The sequence below is a fragment of the Ischnura elegans genome, chromosome 4 (genome assembly GCF_921293095.1).
Source record: "Ischnura elegans chromosome 4, ioIscEleg1.1, whole genome shotgun sequence".
Lineage (NCBI taxonomy): Eukaryota > Metazoa > Arthropoda > Insecta > Odonata > Coenagrionidae > Ischnura > Ischnura elegans.
The window spans coordinates 18,041,718-18,062,832 of NC_060249.1; the positions used below are offsets into that span (position 1 = coordinate 18,041,718).

Below are 21,115 nucleotides of genomic sequence, written 5' to 3' on the forward strand. Positions count from 1 at the left end.
GCACAAAAAACTATAACTAACGCACGCAAATAATGCCTAGCCTTACGCAAATTATTATTTATTGGCTATGAAGGGCCCAAAGCTAAGGTGTCGTCTTCTTGCGGAGGTCCCGCGATGTCATCGTCTTCAATGGTCTTCTCTTCTTGGAGTAAGTCTTCATTCTTCTCTTCACATCCAGCGGTGGCTTCCACCTAGGGAGAGAGCGGGTTAGTGCATACACAAATAAATAACCCTTCCGAGGATTCGCATACGCTCCAAAGCCACACACAAAAACGTGACAATGGCATCGATAGGAAATATAAATTTCCTACCTAGCTACAGCCACATTCCTGCATAACGCAATGGAATACGTAATGCAAAACCACGGCACAAAAAACTATAACTAACGCACGCAAATAACGCCTAGCCTTACGTAAACTAATATTCAATGGCCAAAAGGGCCCAAAACTAAGCCGCAAATGCCGCCCCCGTCTTCTTACGGCGCTCCTTGAAGTACATCCTCTTCAATCTTCTGCGAAACCTGTCCTCTTCCATCTTCTCTCCTCAGTGCAGAGTCTTCACTCTTCCTTTCTTGAGTTCCAGCGATGGCTTGAATCTGTGAAGATGTAAGATTAGTGCATGCACAAACAAATAAATACATAACACTTAACATGCAAGTCCTAGCGCAGATCACACGAGAATAACGACGCAACAGAATAATATCTCGCGGCACACGCAAATATAAATAATCACACGCATCACACGTAGGAAAATATCACACGATAGAGAAAAAACACACGCATTAATGGCGATCTTCGAGCTCCATTTGATGTCTTCGATCTTCATGGCTGGAAGGGAAAGAGTTACAGACATGTTACAATTAAGTACAAAAAACACACCCTGATCAGGTGAGGTGATAACGAAGTCCATTCACACCTGATTCACACACTATCTTCACTTTTCATTCTTCTAGGCCCCAACGGTGTCTTCATTCTTCGGGGCCTCAGCTGTGTCTTCTATCTTCATTCTTCCCATATCAAATTCCTAACAAAGAATGCATTCTTTGTCTCCTAGGATCGTCTCATTCATAGTTAATACCTAAAGAGTGTATTTTCTGGTACCTTTATTTTGACGCTGTTTGGAAACCTTTTTGTGCATGCTCCTTTGAGCCATTGCCTTTCGTGTAGTTCTGTTACCTAGAGCTCGTGTTTTGTTATCCCAGTGTGTGTGAGTGAGTGAATTCACTTTCTACCAGGAGTCTCTCATAACTCCAATTGTGGGGTTCTGATTGTGAGGTCTTACCAATTCACATTCAAGATAACCTGTTATACCTTCATGAATAGATACACAAATGCGCAGCATCAGAGAAAAACTGCACTGCATTCAGCCTTAAACTCAAATTGACGACTGGAAATCCAAATTCTGTGAAATAGGTTTTCCTCAGCATTCATTCTGAAAGTGAAAAAATAAAAATGAAATTTTAAAAAAGTATAACATTCCCGATAAAACGTGGAAAAAATAGCACAGGAAGTCCCGCGTGATCAACTGTTCATTTTTAAGGAGTTGGCTCAAGTGCAATGGAATGAGGCAGGTATATGAAAATCTCTCGTAAAAAGTTAATTTATTTTCATTTTATTTGGAAGTCCTAATTCTACTTGACTGTTTTAGCAGTTCAGGAGCAGTATAAATACACAATTTCAACCATTAATAAATTATTTGAACTATAATAATAAACCAATCTTTTGCAAAACAGGAAGCACCACAGGAATACATAGCACACAAACATCTTAAGATATATTACATCGCAATAAATATTTTGTATTTGGGTAAAAAAGGGAAAATAGAAAAAATTTTATAACACAAAACATTGAAGTTAGCCATAAATAAAGACCAAAATTGACTTATACGATGTAAGTGCGTTACAAATAAAGCGACATTCTTAATTTTTCGTAGATTTGTAACCATTCGGATTCGAAGTTGCTTTGTTATACCAAGGTGAAGAGGTATCCGTATCTAGAACGTATTTTTCAAGCATTCACGACTTCGCGCAACGGCAAAATGAAAAGTAACAGCTTTAGATCATGACCCTTCACTAGGTAAAATCTTACACTAGCTATGTATCCATGACCTCGAATATTCACCAAACATGCAAAATTATATTGATACATAATATGATAACAAAAACGTATCATATTATCTTATTTTAACTTTTATTAACGATGTTAACTTACACTGCAAGATACCAGAAATAAACGGAAAAATGAACTGATATTCAAACGTGGTAGCTCAAACTAAATTTTTTAATGGCCTTAATTGATCTACCACCATTGGTATTAAGATTTGCTCATTATAGGAAAGCATTTTTCAATTCCATAAATAGCAGAAATAAATGCTATTTCCAGCAAAAATCTATTTATTAAAATTATTTTTCACCAAAGAAAATCTCGTTTTATAAAAATGGCCTTTGTGTAATACATAAAACGCACATTTTTGTCTCTGTCATAAAAAATAGCTATTCGATTTAGAGTACATTCTGACTCTAGATCTCAAATTATGATAACTACTGATTTTACAGGGTAATTGAAATTAGTTTACCTTAGAAACCCTGAAAATCTAAAAGGAGTTGCAATAAAAGGATTAACTTTAATAGTGCACTATCGAATTCAAAAATACTACAACGAATGGAGCACTTTCGCCATAATTCAGAAATGGAGTTTCGACATTTTCTGGCGTACTGGAATGACAGGAGTTTGAAAATTCCCATCTACTGCAATAATTTCATTGCTATATCATTTAACCCCTTCCAATTCGATTAATTTTCCGAATATCCTATTCTCTATTTATTTTTTCTGTGGTTCTCTTTTAAAAATGGTAGGTAATGAACTGATATTTTGTAATTTGTAATAAATGTAGAACCGCAAAATAAAATGTGATCATTAAAAATGGAGAACACAGCTATCGCTACTTGAATAAAATCATTTTAATCCTTCCAATGCATCACGTTTCATGAAATACGAATTATTTATGCATGCTATGTTTGTTTTAAAATTTTAAGATACCAAAATAATTATATTGTTCCTCTAAATAATACTAAAATTATGAAAATTCGATGACGAGATACACTCGTCATTGCGCGGTTTGGCGTCGAAAGTTCATGACGAGATAGACTCGTCTTTACAGCGCAAGGGGTTAAAGGAAATTCGTACGAGGTATGAGAAATGCGAATTGTAAAGTTCAGGCTAATTTTAAAAAAATCCATCTCTAGAACTACAATTTACTTTCTCTCGTAAACTGGTCGATCCGTAGAGGAATACATTCTTACCAATAGCAATGTAGTCTTATGATGAGGCGTAAAAAAAGTAAAATATATATTAAATATCTGCCGCAATAACATTTCAAATTACTCCACTGCATTTTACAATTCAATCTCATTTTCATCAACATCTACATAATAGCCCGCAAGCCGCCTAAAAGGCGTGTGGCAGGGGGTGTTAGGACACAAGTTAGCGTTTATTTAAGTCCTTTATGGTTCGGGGGAAAAACGAATTCCCATATCTCTCCGTTCGGCAAAACATCTCTCTTTATTTAACACTTCTATCGGACCTGGAAACATAGTGTGGCTCTAATATTATGTTCTCTCTGTCGCTCTTAAATATATCCATTCTCAATTGTTCAAGCAATCTAAGCCTAGCGCGACGCCTCCGAGTCTCCAGCGGCTCCCAGCCCAATTCGCTTAACATCTGGGTAACGCTGTCTGTACGCCCGTAGCAGTTTTTGACGAAACGCGCAGCCTTCCTTTGTATTTTATTCAGTTCGCGGATTAAGTCTTTCTGCACCGGATCCCATACGCTCGCTGCGGGGTGCGGTGCGGTCGAGAGCGAAATAGCACCTTTCTTTTACTTTCTCATCCGAAAATCTTCCCACAATACGCTTGTCGAATCCTAATTTCTTCAGGGCTATGCCGCAAATATTCCATATGTGACACAGAAGACTGGTACGTTCCCATGCAACGGCAGAATAAAATTTTCAGTGACACAATTAATTTCAGTGGTTGAGTTGGCACAGTGGTAATGCAGCGTTATGTCCACTGCTAACATGTAAGAGTGGGAGTTCGAACATGTCCAAGAGATACAGATGCTCAATGCCTCAAAATGTATATTTCGGAGCCAATTGGATACTGAGCTTTGTTAATCGGAAAAATCGTTATTTATCTCGACATCTCATTTCACTAAGAGTAGGGAAAATTTTTCAAATAAATAGGTGTTCTTCCGCATCAAGTCCTCTGTCGTATTACCCGAATTCACTCCTGAAACGAATGATACTATCCTCACGTGGCCTGTCGCTATAAATGATAGAAAAAAATAGCTATCCCTTCTGTTAGTCACATTATTTTACCGTATTATAGTACTTACATGGATAATTTTCTGTTACATTTGAGGGTAAGGTTGCATCAATAGTCAACTCCAGAGGTGCCGCTGGGTCTGCGATTAGTCCTCTTTGGGAGCGTTGGGTTGCGTCTGAACTGATTATACACAAAGGTTCAATTAAATTCACAGAGGCTACTAAAGTATAAGCGCAGTGGTAAAGACAGATATCTATTTGAACGTAACATCGTATGTCAATGTAACGCATGTCAACTGGAGCTAAAAAAAATAAAATACGCGTGTCCGATATAGGAAGATGAAGATTCACTGTGCCTTAAGTGTGCCTTTTTCGACGGTCAGCCTGGAGCACAATGTATTTAGTGCACAAATTGCAAGCTTTGTGCTCATTAGACATGTGTGAACAATGAAATCCGCGTACTATTTCACAAGAGCAATAATTGTGCTGATCCTTTGTATATGGACAGTCACAAAAGTCAACTGGTTTGTATTAGCACGCCAGAAATCCTAATAATTTAAAGCTTACCCGTTGTTTTAGTAAAATGGTTACATATATTGAAATATATTTCTTGGTAACTATTAGTTTTATTTTGATTTCCTAAAATCATACTAGTTCAGCTTAACAAAAAATACATGGGCCAACGTGCCCCAGCCGCTGGGCCAACTTGCCCCGATGTAGGGGCAGATTGGCCCACCTGTCATATGCCCAGTATTTATTTATTTTTAAAATTTTTAACTCATATATTCAAGTTTAATTATTTCCATCGAGATTTAAAAAGACTGTTCTATAATTTAGCAAACATTTCATAAAGTTAACTATGCATAAATAAAAAATATTTAAAAATGTAAAAAAATCGGGCCAACGTGCCCCGGTCTCCCCTACAGCTAAACATCCGTGCCTTTACTTTCTGTTAATAAATCTACTTATTTCCCAAGTTTCTACTATCCTAAATAAAGTGCACAAGAAACTAACGTATTCTGAGTTCGCAATGAAGTAGCCGATCGCGTGCAGTAGTTGTTTCAAGAAAAGGTTTCTCTCAATCCTTATTTTGAATGGTATCCGTCAAATGCATGATCGCTTTAGTTGTACGTGACTACCATGCCAGCCTAAGTCCTTAACTGACCACCTCCCTCCTCTACACTTCAGTTGTCCTTTCACTTTTAAGGACTCGGACGTACATTTGCAAAGGCCTTTTCAGTGATTTACATTGAATATCCGCATTCCATAGAAAAATTCCGCTCCCTTCGACGAATACAACTGACGGCGCATATTTATATCAATGCCTACATCGCCGATGCACAGTGGGCGGAAATCGGAAAAAGCCGGACAAAATTACAAAATGGCTTTTTTTGAGTTATAAACTTGAAACTTCGCAGGTATACTAAAATATAATTGAAATTTATTGCTATGTACTTCATTTGACATAGACTTTACCCGTTACTGAGATACAGAGGCTCAAACGTGAGCAAATTTCCATAAAAACGCCCGTCTTCAATTTTCTCTGAAAATCTTCCAAAGTAAGTGAATGGTGAAGTTACGGGTGGATTCTTGCCGAATAAAAAACCACATAATCTGTTAGCATGATGTTTTTTCTTTAATTTTCCGTAATCTTAAAGAATACAGCCCATAAATTCATACCGTGCAGTAACAAAATGGCGGAGACTGTTTTTCGACGAAGTTTTACATTTAGGTAGAGTTTCAAATAGGTTTTCGGCAAGGTCGCGCAGAGTAACTTATATGAGAGCATTGTTTGAAGATTTCTTGAGGTCTTTATGCAGTTTTCTTTGAAATAAGTTTGCGTCGCCGGAAATTACATTGATTTTTCGATCGCGCGGCAGGGTTCTTCTCCGCGCGACGGGAGTTGGATTAGCCGCGCCGCGGTAAGGTTATTGAAGCTGTATGGGTTTTAACGCTCAACATTCACCGTTTTTATGTTTTACTTCAAGACACCGATTCTCAAATGGTCTATGGTGAAGACAGTGGAGGTTTTTCATGCGATGTACTTGCACGTTTCATCGAAGTTCATTTCGTTATCTTTGGATACGATCGAAGACCATGCTTCTATTAAAAGCGTTCAAACCTCGACAAAGTGAGTTGTTTTCCTGGGACTCATACAAAAAGACCTATCAGAAAGATACCAGCTGAAACCCTTATACCTTCTTCAATCACCGATCCCTGACCCTCAGGATTCTAATTTCGAAAACGGTCGTTTTATGACACTCTGGAGCGGAGCCCTTGGCCCTCTTAACGGAGGTATTTTCATGGGAACGAAAAAATGAACGATTTTTGTGTCGCTTCAAAAATTGGCTCGCTGAACCCATAACATTTCCGGAATATGCTTTGCATTACTTTCTCAATACTTCTACGGGAGTTGGTATTTTTGTAAAAATCTATTTCTTTCAAATTTATTGAATAAACACTATTCCACATTCAGCTTTACGTTACAAAATTCATACTTAATTCATACGTACCGACGGATCAATATTGACATAAATGGCGTGAATAAATTATTCTGCGACAACGTTGCGCTTGATAAAGAAAACTTACCCATGCGGGATTCGAACCCGACACTTCTTTGACAGGCGAGCATTTTACCCCGCCGCCACCGAAGTCGGCAAATTGAACAAATAACGAACTGCAAAAAGCGTCATTAAATCTAATGTTTTACTCTTGAGATGAAGAGAATAATGTTCAAGAAGATGGCTAATAATGCAGTGTTCAGTGAATTAACATTACTAATCATGAACATAGATTACTGATGGCAAGTAAATAATCAAAATTTTATGGACGAAAATTATGGATCGCGTGACAATCTCATGTTCTGCACCTACAGTAAGCACTAGAAAGTTGTTGAAGCAGATACGATGAAGACAGGGTAGTTTAGGTAGACAATTCCACGGGAACTTCTAGATTTTTTTAAACGTGTATCATACCCTCAGTTCTACTTTGACTGTGGTGAAGGAAAGTTAAGTTCTCTTGATTGCGCAGAATTTGTGAAAGTGATTTTAATTTGCTTGTGGAGCGTAGAAATTTCAAACTTCCACTTGTCCACAGAATATTTATCGATATCAGGTGAACGATACTTTACATCTCCTAAGTTATTCATACCCGACGCTATTGCACCGCAGATTTAGAACCCCATGATTCAGCTGTCCTTCAGTGTGTTGCAAACTAAAAACTATCGTTTTTCTTAATTTCGAAATGACTATACTTCCCTGTAGGATAATAAATTATATGGGTTTTAAGATTAAGAAAAAATTAGGAAAATAAGGTAAGAAATGTAAGCATTACTTTTCCGTTGATCATGGCCAGTAGTAAACAGAACTTGACCGTGTAAAATCCAGAGTTGAAATCATTAAGGCCATCCACCTGCCTTTCGATATAGGTAATGTCTTTCTGATTTTGTAACTTCTTTTGTCTCTTTTTTTCACCTAAAGCGGATGGGATGACAAATCGTGTCGACGTCGGCAGTGGATTTTCCCAAATAGTGTCATCTAAAATTGTAGAGCCTATATGTGAGAAGTGCATCCGATGCAATTTAAATTCTTTATCAAAAGTTTAGAGATAAATGTAATTAACCAAGAGAAAGTGGAAACTTCAGTCGTTACCTGTAGCGCCTTTGTTACCTGCAGCTTTTTAATCAAACTAAGAGATACAAGGGAACTCATGACTAGGAATTTATCTGAAGCATCCACTTGTTGCCACATTTGCTTATATTGAGAGTGGCCCGAACTTCCATCAAAACCGTACTTAGAGAATAATCTGTAGTTCACCACACATTTTAATTCTTGAGAGGTGGAAGTGGCGGCTAAGCAGGCTATTGTTCCCAATATCGTGTGGTTCAGTGGTGCTTGAAGGTTTACTTCGCATATGGTCTCAGTTATTTTAATTCCTTCGTTATAAGCTGCCTTTTTTTGCTATCGCTATTCTATCATAACTGGGATACAATTCGTGTCCATGGCTCAGAGCTGTCCTACGAAAAGACCGATGTTGACGCTTGGTCAAATCAGAGGCAATCATCAATGACAGTGCCTCTTCCACTGTCATCTCAGGGTGGACCTTTTCACTCGTCCTCCACTTTGAAAGAACTCTCTTAGCCCGAGTAGGGGTCGTAGTTGTTATTTCTGCAATTAGGTGAGCTGCTGCAGTGTCTCCCCTCTCTCTCAAACTCACAGATGCCGCGAGAGCAAGCTCAGCAGTAGTAGCAGTAGTTTTTAAAGTTTGAATTTTCTTCTGCGTAATCTGACACATTAGGTGCGACATTTTTTTGGCCGCCCTGGATTGCCTGGCAAATATAATATCAATTTTGTAGCATGAAGCTACAGGCGGAATTTTATTTAGTCAATCAATTTGAGAGGAATAGATTTTTACAAAAATACAATACTCAACCGGCTGTCGTTGAAGTATCGGGAAAGTGATGGATAACAAATTCTGGAAATGTTATAGAGTCAGCGAGCCAACTTTTGTATCGACACAAAAATCATTCATTATTTCGAGAACTCTCTACCCATTTCTTAAGGTATGGCCATAGGATGCGTTTTGTCAGGAAGTCATTGAGAAATTTCAGAGCATCAGGGCCTTGTCTTGAATTCAGCCTCCGCGATAAATAATGGAGCAAATATGTTTTACCGAGTGAATAATTTTTTTACCAATTCCAATATTATTTTGTAGATATCAAGTCATGTAATAATGTGAGGTGGCATTTTCTATGGAATGGCGGATGGAGCCTATGTAAAATTTAGAAATAATAAATTTGTCGAACCTATGGTTATCCAATGCCCTAATGCGTACACGGGGAGGAACGTATGGTAAACGTGTAAAGACATGGTAATCTGTATGTCAAAGTAGAACTGAGGATATGATGCACATTTTAAAAAAGCTAGAAATTCCCATGAAGATTTATTATATTCAAAAGTGTTCTTATTGACGCTAAATTTCTATAAATATTGAGGTTCGTCAGGTTTATATGTGTGCCTCTTCCTACTTCCTTCCAGGATTAGGCCACTAAACCTATTCCGGCTCCACATTACCTTCCTTATATTGGTCTTTCGATACTTCTCTTGCCAATTGGTTGATATTCTATTGTTCGTTTTGGAATTCTTTCAGTTGGCACTCAAATTTGTACCTATTCCTCGACAGTATTTTCAAATTGAGTTCTCTTCCTTCTTTCAAGATTTCCTACAAACGGGTAATGATGCCCATATTATCCAAAATAGCTCTGTAATATGATGAATTTGACTGCTGCACAGAGATTCCGTGACCACGACGAACTGCTAGGAAGAATCTTTATGTAACTGGCCTATGTATGAGGCATTTACTATTGACGGATACTCTACACTAACCCCCAGGGGGGGCTCAATTATATGGAGCAGCACATTTTGTGGGCAATAAAATTCTCGAAATTTCAACGTGATCTTTTTATCTGATTTTCCTTCAAAACTAGCTTTATGATCAATAATGCCATTTATGGTTCAAATATTAAGGAGGCTTCCAGGTACTATCGTTTCAAATAATATGTGGACACTCGCGAGCCCCTCTTAACTGACGTAGTCGTGTCCGTAAAAACATGGAAGGCTGGTACATGAAGTAACCAGCACCTCTCACCAGTACGCCACCAAGAACCGACGAGGACGGACGCGGGGGCGATCGGGCTAGCGAGATAGGAGTCAAACTCCAGGCGCATAAGCCCCAACGTATCGAATGCACTGAGGATACTCACGACCACGCACAGGTTGGGCCGTGAAAGTGTTTTCTTTCGGGCTCCTTGTCGAGGTTTTCCTCTCTTTGCATTCATATTTAGACTCAACGTTTACAATTTAAGTAGATGAGCTCCGTACATGACTACATATCTTGCACGTGCATTTGCTATTGGAAGAAGATTCAAATCCGATTTTAATTTATTTTTTTTCATCATGAAAAATAATCATTCTCAATATCTACATAATAGACAGTTGACTCGATGAATAATTAATAGCGATTTTTAACAACTAAATTAATTTAAATAATGACTGTCTACGATTACATATTTATTTCTAAGCAGATCATTTCACTGAGAGGAAATAAGCAGATGAAGTGGCAGAGGTTGTATCTTCGTGTCATTTCGGTAATTACTGCCCAATACCAATTTTTAAAAATTCCTACGCATATTAACTATAATACTCACTAAATAACCAGATGCACATGTAGTTAAAATTAATTCGATAACCCTAGAGTGAGAAGAATAATGGTAATTCGATCGATAATCATAGCATTTAAATTTCTAGTAAGTACTTGATAACGAAAAAAAAATGGGAATATACGTGAATGAAGGTACAAACGCTTTCGTAACAGTGGGTGGGCGAACCACATTTAGCTATAGGGACCAGGTGAAAATTCTACCTTTCCACCCCGAAAAAAAATACGTCATAGCAAAATAACAGATTAGCCTGAATAAAAATGTTGAAGACATGGATGACCATTATATTGGTCATAAATGTATAATTATTAAAAATTCATCGAATTAATTACTGTTAAGAGTTCATTTACCGATATATTTCTGCTAATTTCCAGTCCGTGAATGAATCTGTTTAGAGATGAATGTATTAACGTGGGTAGAGTCACCATTTTAACAATTAAGTTGTTTAAAAAATTCAATATTAACTTTTTCTTTAGTCATCTGCATTGAATATATTGATTTTAAGAATTCCTCTTTTAAAAATGCAAAAAAATATGATTACTTGGAACTCGAACCCTCCCAGAACTTCACCACATCTACCACGCATATAATAGATCTATTATTAGCCGCTTATTAGTAACACACAATATTGAGTCCAAGCATGAATCTAGAGAGAGGAAAAACTTCGCCACGGAGTCAGAAAGAAAACACGCCGACGGGTTGTGGGCGTGAATTTCATCGGTGTATTCCATCCGCTAATTTGATATCCACTGGGCCTTTTGCCCTTTAAGTTTGACTCCAGCTTCGGAAGATCGGTCGCGCCTGCGTACGTCCGCGTCGGTTCTTAGTGCCGTGAAGGCAGAGGATGCAGGTTGCTTTATGTGCCAACCGTACAAGTTTTCTCTGATCCAGCCCATTCAGTTAAGAGGGTCTCGTGTGTGTCAACAAATTATTGAAAACGATAGAACATTAGTCGCTAAGAGACCTAGAATATTATTTCTTCTTGTCCGAGTTGTTACCATATGGTGAAAATAATTTGACGTAAAATCATCGTTCAATTATTCGCATAACTCCTTATCCTTTCCGCCGTCTTCTCGTCTATCTAGATTAAGTTGAAATCACCACCGATTTTAAAATTACAATCATTACATTTATTCGTAGAATGCTAAGCTGCCTTTCTAACAGTAAAACTGTGTATTAGTCAAATGGCCTGTAATATGTGCATTTTAAAAATCCTCGTTGACGTATTGGATAGACCACCATATACTATCTATTCCGTCATCTGGACTAATCTCAGCTCTACTTAAGTCGGCATATTTTGCGGGAAATGACATTCTTGGTATTTCAACGTATTTGGAATGCCGCAGAGCTAGGCTAACAGATGAGCAATCGTAAGGATGTTTGATGCGGGAGTATAAGTGCCAATGCTCCACAACTAGAAATGGACAAAATTACGGTGCACAGATAGGTAAAGCTATATGGGGAAGGCGATTTACAGCTTAAATCAAGACCAAAATGCGAATGGCCTCGGTGTACTACATGTAAACAAGACGATCAAATTTGCTTAAGCTAAAGGGACCAGTCGTTAAGAAGACCAGCCACTGGTGGCCGACGTGATGGGACTGCTATCATCAAAAGAACAACGGCAAAGAATTACAGTATTTTATGTGTAAGACTAAGAATCCATGAGGGTGGTATCCACGGTTTCCAGACGGCAATACCACTATACCAACTCCGCCACTAAAATTATGTAAGTCTGATTACTAACTTTGCAGTAGCAGTTGCACGGGAGCGAACCGATCTTAAAATGCGTGCACGATTCGTGTTGTATTAAACATTTCACATACCCCATATAAAATACCTTTCAATTATGCAGCCATAAAATAATGGGAGTGATGGGAATGTTATTCAAAACTCCCACCTTCCCGTAGGACGGAAAACACCTTAACTCGATTTCTGAACTGCGCTCTGGTTCCGCTCAATTCGTCACAATACTACTGAATCCGACCCAACTTATATTTTTCTATCGCAAGTGACTCTTTCGCCATTTTTTCCAATTTCCTATCGTTATAAAGAGTTGAAATATAAAATAGACCTGTATTTTTTTCTACTTCTATTTGTCACTTGTTCTTCCCGAGTAACTTGCGACGAGAAATCGAATGTCATCAGCCCCTTCGCATGTGAGCGCATGAGGTAATGGGCTCATGCAGAGCGTGTATCAGGTTGCCCTTGATCCACCCGATTGACGACAATAAAAGCAGGTACTGGAAAGAATAACGGAGGACGCTGCGTCTAAAACTTTTGCGTGAAGTGTAGACCCCATACGGGAGTTAAAAAGACAATAATTCGCGAAGTAATCGATCCAATTGCGCTAATCATTTCACAGGAATTCTCAGACACCGCTTGATTTCACTGGATCAAATCCAGACCTTTAATATCTCGCCAGTCATCACACGCCACCACTCTTCAGCACTCATTCCAAATAACATCAATTAAATTATAGAACTCCCCCTTCATGATTTTGAAGCAAGGTTCAATCGACATCTCTTTTGAAATTAACTTATGCGAGCGTTTAATGAGACAGTAAGTTTAAAGAATTACTTGCCACATCGCAATAATAAATCGTTCCAAATTCAAACGTGTGATCGAGCGTAATCTAAAATTTATCATGACCATGTTTTTTTAAGAAATCAAAATTACTATTAATTATCATTAGTTTATGTCCACATGTTTATAACATACTCATAATACGTGGAAACTATTGTGAATCTTAGCACAATCACGGAAGTAGTGCACTTTGAATTACGTCTCCTAGATCAATTAATCTGTATTAATGCTTCGGGAAATGTTATATCTGTTTATGAATTAGATTTACTTCGTACAGACATTGTCACAGATAATTCGCTCCTACTCCCTCGGACATGAGATATTAGAGGTCGAAGAAGGTTCAATCCCGATTTGGGGGAAGGCACACCACTATTTATTTGATAACACGGAAGAAAGTACCAGGCATAATGACATACACGAGAGTAAGCCGGGGAAATAGTAGTACGAAAGTCAGTCAAAGTAAGCCAAAATGTTGAAATGAACAAGTGATTGTAAACGGCCCAGATAAGGTCATTTGACTTCAATGTCTAAATACTGAGAATTTTAATAAATTCGCCAAGTGAGAAGAGTGACTTGACAACCACACAGTAAACCAAGTATCAGTCAACTACTATATGTATTTCGCGACAGTGTTTGGAAGGCCTAAGTTAACAATAAGGTCGATCTCTCAGAGCCGACACCGCAATTCATCATAAGAATTTGGTATAAATAAGAGAAAATATAAATTAAGACGAGAAATAATCTCCCCAATTCAGCATTTCTTCATTTAAAATAAAAAACGCACGAAGGCACCGGCCACATTTCGTGAGTTGGTGACCTCATTACAACTATGATAAACGTTGAGGCGGGACCGATCACTAAGTGAAATAATTTCTAACGAGGGCTCCATTGCTCCTTGTTGCTCCATTTCAATAATAGTATAGCCTTATGTTTTAAGATGTAGGTATTCCATAATATATACCGATGTACCCATTTCTTAGGCAAATTGTTGTGATTATACTGTTATTACTTATTAGACTACCGCTTTTATTGGTACGCATCTTACTACATTTAAATAAAATAAGTAACAATGAACTTGGCTAGTCCCGTGTGCGATGCCTGGGAGTACCTGGGGGTGGTGTCTCGCTCCGCATTAACTAATGACGTCATCAACTTTTCCGTCGAAGTGTCAGCATCGTTGATTTTTCGCCGAAAATATCTCAAGCAGTGGGCGACGTGTCGTATATGGAAAAATGTTTTAGTTTATTTATCAAAATCGATCATTGGAGGAGGCCCTAAGTTTACCATTGAGCCAAAAACAAGCACGAGCTCAAATACAGAGTGATGGCTCGAGCTGAGAAATAAGTCAAAGTAAGAATAAGGAGTGGGAGTCAATTGGAGGAATGTAGGCTGGATAAATTGTTGTAGGTATTCAAAGTAAATTAAAATCAGTGGCGCCGACTCCATGGGGCCCGAGGGGGCCCGAGCACCCTCAAAAATTCGTTACAGATGTGAGGAAAAAATGTGTCAGGCTAGTCAATTTTCCCCGAAGTGTCCAGATATCGAGATTCGAGTGATCAGGGTTCTAATGTTGATCATATGACTCTTCTAAAATGCTAAAAAAAACTTCAAATTCACTACATACAAAGTTTACCGGGTCAAGGTACCCGCTATGGGCCCCCCAATATTTTTTGTAAGTCGGCACCCCTGATTAAAATGATCATTATAAATGTCTATGGTTAAGCCTGGTTATCTCCAGCTAAAAGAAACTAAACCCTCGCGATGGATTAACATGACGACACTCAAATATTATCACTTGGGGGGCAGTCATCGTGTGGAGCTGAAACGCGTTTCAATCACGGATGGCTGAACCTTATTTTTGAAACAGTTCCTTGAATTTTCTGATGATCCACGACCATAATTCCATGTGATAGAATAAGCGTTTTGAGTATCATTTGGATATTTTTTTCAAGGGAGCCTATCCCGCGGAAGAACCAAGCAAACACAGAAACCTAAGTCCAGGAAATGTTTACAATACCTGAATATCACTTAATGAATGGTCACTATTTCATTGAGTAGTTCTATTTTGCTTGTTCACTGAGGCAAAATGGAACAAACGCAAGATGAAGTAGATAAGCAATGAAGGATATCTAGAAATTAAAAGAAACGAAAATTTGACTTACTCACCATATGTTAACCAGCACATCTCTTCCATGAGCCGGGATTTTCCGGTAAATCTAATTTCAGCGACACACTGGCGCCATTTCACAGTAATCGACTGTGACAGCTCTACGGACATGCATTACTGTAAAGATAGAAAAATCATAATTAAATTTCGCCACTTAGTGCACGATTAAGATGGTTACTACCCTGTCGAAACCTCTAACAAATAGATAATCACTAGGAAGATGATTGAAGTATATGAGAAATCAGTTACAGCTAGGTGGAATATCCAATCGAGATTTGACAAAAGAGTTAATGTTACCGATTTGAAACACATTACTACGTAGTTAAGGAAGATAGGAATACTTTGAGTAACAATTATTGCGACGACCTTTGTTAAATATCGATGAAAACTCGTATAGACAGTACCTGAATTGAAGTAGAAAGTTGCGAGCTGTGGACTGTCACGAGGATCGTCGATTCAACTTCTTACTAATACGTTGCGAAGGAGTATTTTACAAGTTCCAGAAATTGACCAAACGAGAATGCTTCTTGGAAACTAATGATGGAAATATTCTCCCGAAAAACATATTCACGATCACCACGTCGATGATGATAACTTAAGATAACGTCAAAAATCGAATAAAATGAAAATGACGCGATACGCTTCAAAACAAATCGGGATCACAGGTTCTCAGCACTTCATTGAACACGATTTTCTGGAACATAAATACTCTCTACGGGTTCCGTGATAGTTCGCAAAGGCAATTATCGTAATGTTCCATTTAAAGTCGCACTCACACGCCAACAACACTGAAGCACAAGGTAAAATGTGAAAACTGTTCAATTTTGGGCACACTCGGGTACTCACCTCATTACTCTATGCAAGCTGCCGGCAAACTAATCGGAGATTTTCGGGAGACCCCTCATTCTCTACAAGTGCCACGTGATTACTAGCCGCCACAATAAATAGTTCCGATAAATTTTTGAAAACAGCACAAAGCAAGCAACAGTATTATTTTAATAACTAATAAAATAATTAAATATATTTATTTTAATAATAAATGCTTTTTATTAATTTCATATTCCAATTTGGGGAGCTAATAAATTTGATTAATGCCCAAGGGAAATTTTTTAATTTTAACGTGGCGCGTATAAACTTTAAAGGAAATGTGTATCCTTACGCGAGGGTTAGGAGTCCGTTTTTTCAAACGTAGACTTTCCAGAAAAATCCACTGTGGGAGGGGGAAAAAGGCTTTAAAGGTCATTGAAAACGTCAATCTCATGGTTATCAGTATTCGATCATCTGTTGCATTATGCCATTGCCTCAAATAACGCTCTGTTCGGCGGCGTAAAATTGGGCCGTACCCATAGTTATTTGACGTCACGCCAGCCTTTATTCAACGGTCTCCATCACTTCTCTAACCCTCCGCCCAGCAGTTCTTACCCCCCACGTGTAACCGTCACGGACCTTGGAGTCACCTCAAAAATTTTGTAGCTTGCTTAGACAACTAAAAAACAAGCCCAACACCTTCATCATGATCGCCTTCTTCCTCAGTGGTTACGGAATTGGTGTAAGAAGACCGTCGATGATGTGAAGGAGGCAACTAAGGAGACATAATACCTCTTAGGATAGCCATGATACGTAAGTACGAAAATTTAATACAAGTAGAATAACAATTGATAATATGAACTTACTACAGGCTATTTTCTGGCAATGATCATGATATTCTACGGGTTCTATCAATGGGGTGGAAATAACCGAAAAATGTTGAGGACATTTGTGACATCTCAGTATTTAAGAAGCGATTTTTTCATTAAAATATCAGTGCAATAAAATGATACGATTATCATATGGTAGTTCTCCTCCTTAGAACGTTTGAAAGCTTCAAAATGAATCTCATACCATTGAGTTTATTTTCAGCACCATTAAGTGGGTGGTTGAGTCGAACGTTAAGATCGCATTACTGTTCCCGTGTCGCTAATTACTTTCCATCCATTTTCTGTTCACTTAATGAGTAGTTCTAACTAAGGATGAAACCAACACTATCTGCGTTTGCGAGCATGTGTTTTCGTAATAGGTTTTCAATGAAATAATAGTAATTCTTTGAGGTCGGATTCTCAGAAAATATTTAAATATTAGCCATAATTTCAACTGCTTCACCGTTTAAAGTTTTCTCAAATGTAATTGTTGAATTATGTTTTCAGAGCTGTATTGGGAAGCCAAGCGTAAATCTATGTCAGTAGTAGAGTCGTCATTGATCTCTGTTTGGTCTGCGGGCTGTGCACGATTTGGATCCCAGCTAGAACAATGATTCCGACAAGCCTATTTCCTTTGTAATCAATTTGACATAATTAATGGATAAGCGGAAAGGCTATAGTACTATAAGGGCGGAAGAAATTAACGGACAGCCGATTGCGCCTGAATACGGCCAGCTCAGGAAGTATTTAAATACATCCCTCTTCCAAACTGTTGTCCTCGTGATTCTCTCACGCAAGCAAGAATTTAAAAACCTATATACCCCTTTCACTGGGGAAATGAATCATATCCGTCTAAGAGTAGCAACGTGTGAACGACCCAACTACGAATTCTTCCTCATGTTTTCCGAAGTATGCTTCGCCCACATCTCACGTATCACAAAGAATGGAATTTGAATGCAACTATGCAATTAATCACCACTCTTTGGGACATGTGTGAACGCAGCCGAAATATCGGGAATTGAAACTGCTTTAGAGCACAATCGTCCAGTGGTGTAGTGAGTAATGTGTCATGCAATGATTCTAATTTTCTATGGATCTTATCTCACAGCCGAATTATTTGATGCTACGAACTCAATAGGAGCATTTTTCTGATCTTGAAAACTTCGTAAAAACCTAGTTGGAGTTACAGAGGATGTCGAGTGACTACTTAATTCTTAAGTGCTTATTTATTTTTTTTTAATATATCTTCATTCTTCTGTGGTTCTTCTAACCATTTGGGTTCTTCTCACAAACATAACCATTTGGGCTGTTGACTGCGGAGTAAATTTTGACTACCTTTTCCGCGTCGTCCAGCACCGCTTCAGCGCCCCTAACCATTACCTGTTTGTGCATTGAATCACGGCCTTCCTACCCTATTTCTAAGTAAAACTCCTTAGAGTTAATCGACGCAGAGTGGAAGTATATTTTTAAGCCACCTTGAAACCTCAGAGAAGTCGTGAGACAGGATATCGTCTCCAATAGCCACTTTAAATCCATTGAAGACTATTTTGTTTCACGATTGAGGCCTTAGAGCTCACCATATCTGTTCCAGCGTCAGAGATATCGGTTTTCTTTTTTCAATTCAGTATTACAATTCCCTGCTCATTATTTTATTTGCAGTGAAATTTCCTATGGATTACATTGGAATACTAAATAAACTAATACTAAATAAACTGAAATTCTGAGGAAACGGAAAGCCAAAATGATTCATAATAAGGAAGCTGTTCATGCCCAATTTGGGTTTCTACAATTTCTTTCATGTGTTGCCTGAAGTGATTCAATAGTTTGGTCATCAACCGATAGCTCTTTTCATATTTATGCTCAAACGAAAGGAGTAATTTACCATTGTGAACCTCATAATTATGAATGCATGATTTTTAATCACATAGACAACCCCCACAAACCCAAAATTTGAAAAAAAACAATAATTTCTAAAATCGAGGTCAGCTGTATTTCCTTTTCTTGCGCCTGGATAATTTGCTGAAAAGCATTTTTTTGTCCATAATTAAACTCATTCATATTTATATGCTGTTTACGTGGTCTATGAAAACCAATCCACTCTCAATGCACATATTAATTGACCAACAATCACATAAGTAAATCCCTTAACGAAGAGTGAAGATGAAAAATGCGTTTATATGTGGCACAAATCGTTTAGTATATATTAAGCGACTCATTGAAAAAATTTTTGCAAAGACGATGGCAATATTCGACCACAAACATTTAATTCACACGCTAGCCATAAAACTCTGTCGTGCCTGTTCATTGAATAGGGAACATAGGAAATTCAGCCAGAATATAGAGAAATACTCGCAATGAAGGGTAATTCCTTTAATCGTAACATGTAAATCTATTCATTGATAGGTAATAGTAATGAGTTACTCATTTCTTTATTTGTAAATATTTGGTTGGTTAATAAACTTTTGAGATTACAACAGCACAAAATCTGTATCTGATGTGATAAATTGCTATCTAACTTAACGTAACTGTGTTCTAATACTGCATTTTTGACACGCAATCCTCTCACACAAAAGAATTTGTGTATTACAAATTATTCCTATCTCAAAGTAGGGACTAAATAAACAGCACGAAACCCCAACGGTAAACTCTATGCAAGTTTTCGATATAAAGTTAGTCTCTTGATAATGCTGGAATATTAATAATGTTGATTATGAGTAATTTTTTTCGGAAATTTAAACGAAGCCGAAAATTCTGCTCACACAATCTTTTGCCGAATATTTTCGATATAAATAAATACTTATTTATTGTATTTTATTATTATTATTTTTATTTTTTTATTTTAAAGGCCTATAATTTCAACATTAAAAACTGTGAAAAATATGGGCGGCTTAGCTCGGCTCTGCGGAACTTCAAGGTCTTTTGCCCTTGAAATGGGCGAGGAAGCAGCGGCCGTGATGTATCGCACAAGTAGGTGATTGTTTGGAGCCCTTAGCAGTGCTGGACGACGCGGATATGGTGGTAAAAATTCACTCCACAGTCAATTGCCCAGATGACTATGCAAGGTAAGAGTTGAATTTCAACAAATAAATAACCGCTTAGTTAAATAATCATGCAAAATCCTCTTGACCTCGCATTAGATTCTACGAAGTTTTTGAGATTTAATAAAAAATTCACACTGTGCGTGCAACATCTAATTATTCATCCCTGAGGTTTGATTCTTAGAAATTCTAGATTGAAGTATGACACTATATCCACTACACAACCGGAAAGATTTTTCTATGAATCAGATTCAATTCCCAATATTTCGGCTGCGTTCACATATTTTTCACAAAGACTAAACTCCATTCAATGTGAGACGCGGGCGATGCATATTTCGGAGAATATGAGGGAGTATTCGTAGTTGGGTATTTCACGCATTATAACACTGCGACGGAGGATATTTTTCATTTCCCTAGTGTAAGGGGGAGCTGCGTGGCCAGGAATTTCATTCCAAACCAGGTGTGGAAAATTTTTCAAAACAGGGTACTAATTAGAGGGTTTTAAACTAATTATAATTATGACTCTTTTCATAATCGAAATAACTTCATTTTACAAATAAATCATTTTATTCATGATATTTCAATATTTTGTTTTCTCTTATGAAGCAAAGTAATTGTATTCAAATATTTCGAATCCGGCTCCAATTTACATTAGATAGAATTGTAATTTTTTTCGGACCCGCAAGGGTGCTGGGAGATTACCCCCCTACTTAACTCCCAACTTGTCGCTATCCTGGATCCGCCACTGGTCCGAACCCCCCCCCCCCCCCCCCCACGCTACGCCACTGTTAAGGGGTATATAGCTTTTAAAATTCACGGTCGTATGAGAGCATTACGAGGACACAATGTTGGAAGACGAATATCTTTAAATACTTCCTGAGCTGGCCGCATTTAGAAGCCAATGAGTTGGGCATTAATTTTTTCCGCCACTATTCTCATACCTAAACTGGTTATAGCGCAATATTCTGGTGCCGTAAAGATGCATCGCGTATATGTCCTTATGGCCTCAAAAAGGATTCAGATATCAACGTTTTTTGGTACATGTTATACACAAAGGCTTCCAACATGGTTGCTCTCTTACACTCTCAAGGTCGGCCCATTCTCGTAAAGG

General features: G+C 37.9%; 1 long non-coding RNA gene across 1 annotated transcript; it reads right to left on the reverse strand.

Moving 5' to 3' along the window:
- Positions 1-367: 367 nt before the first annotated feature.
- LOC124156835 lies at positions 368-16,176 on the reverse strand. Its single transcript, XR_006864398.1, has 3 exons — positions 15,695-16,176; positions 15,290-15,407; positions 368-1,431 (listed from the first exon to the last, which is right to left on the reverse strand). It is a non-coding gene; the product is annotated as an uncharacterized LOC124156835 (long non-coding RNA).
- Positions 16,177-21,115: the final 4,939 nt, after the last annotated feature.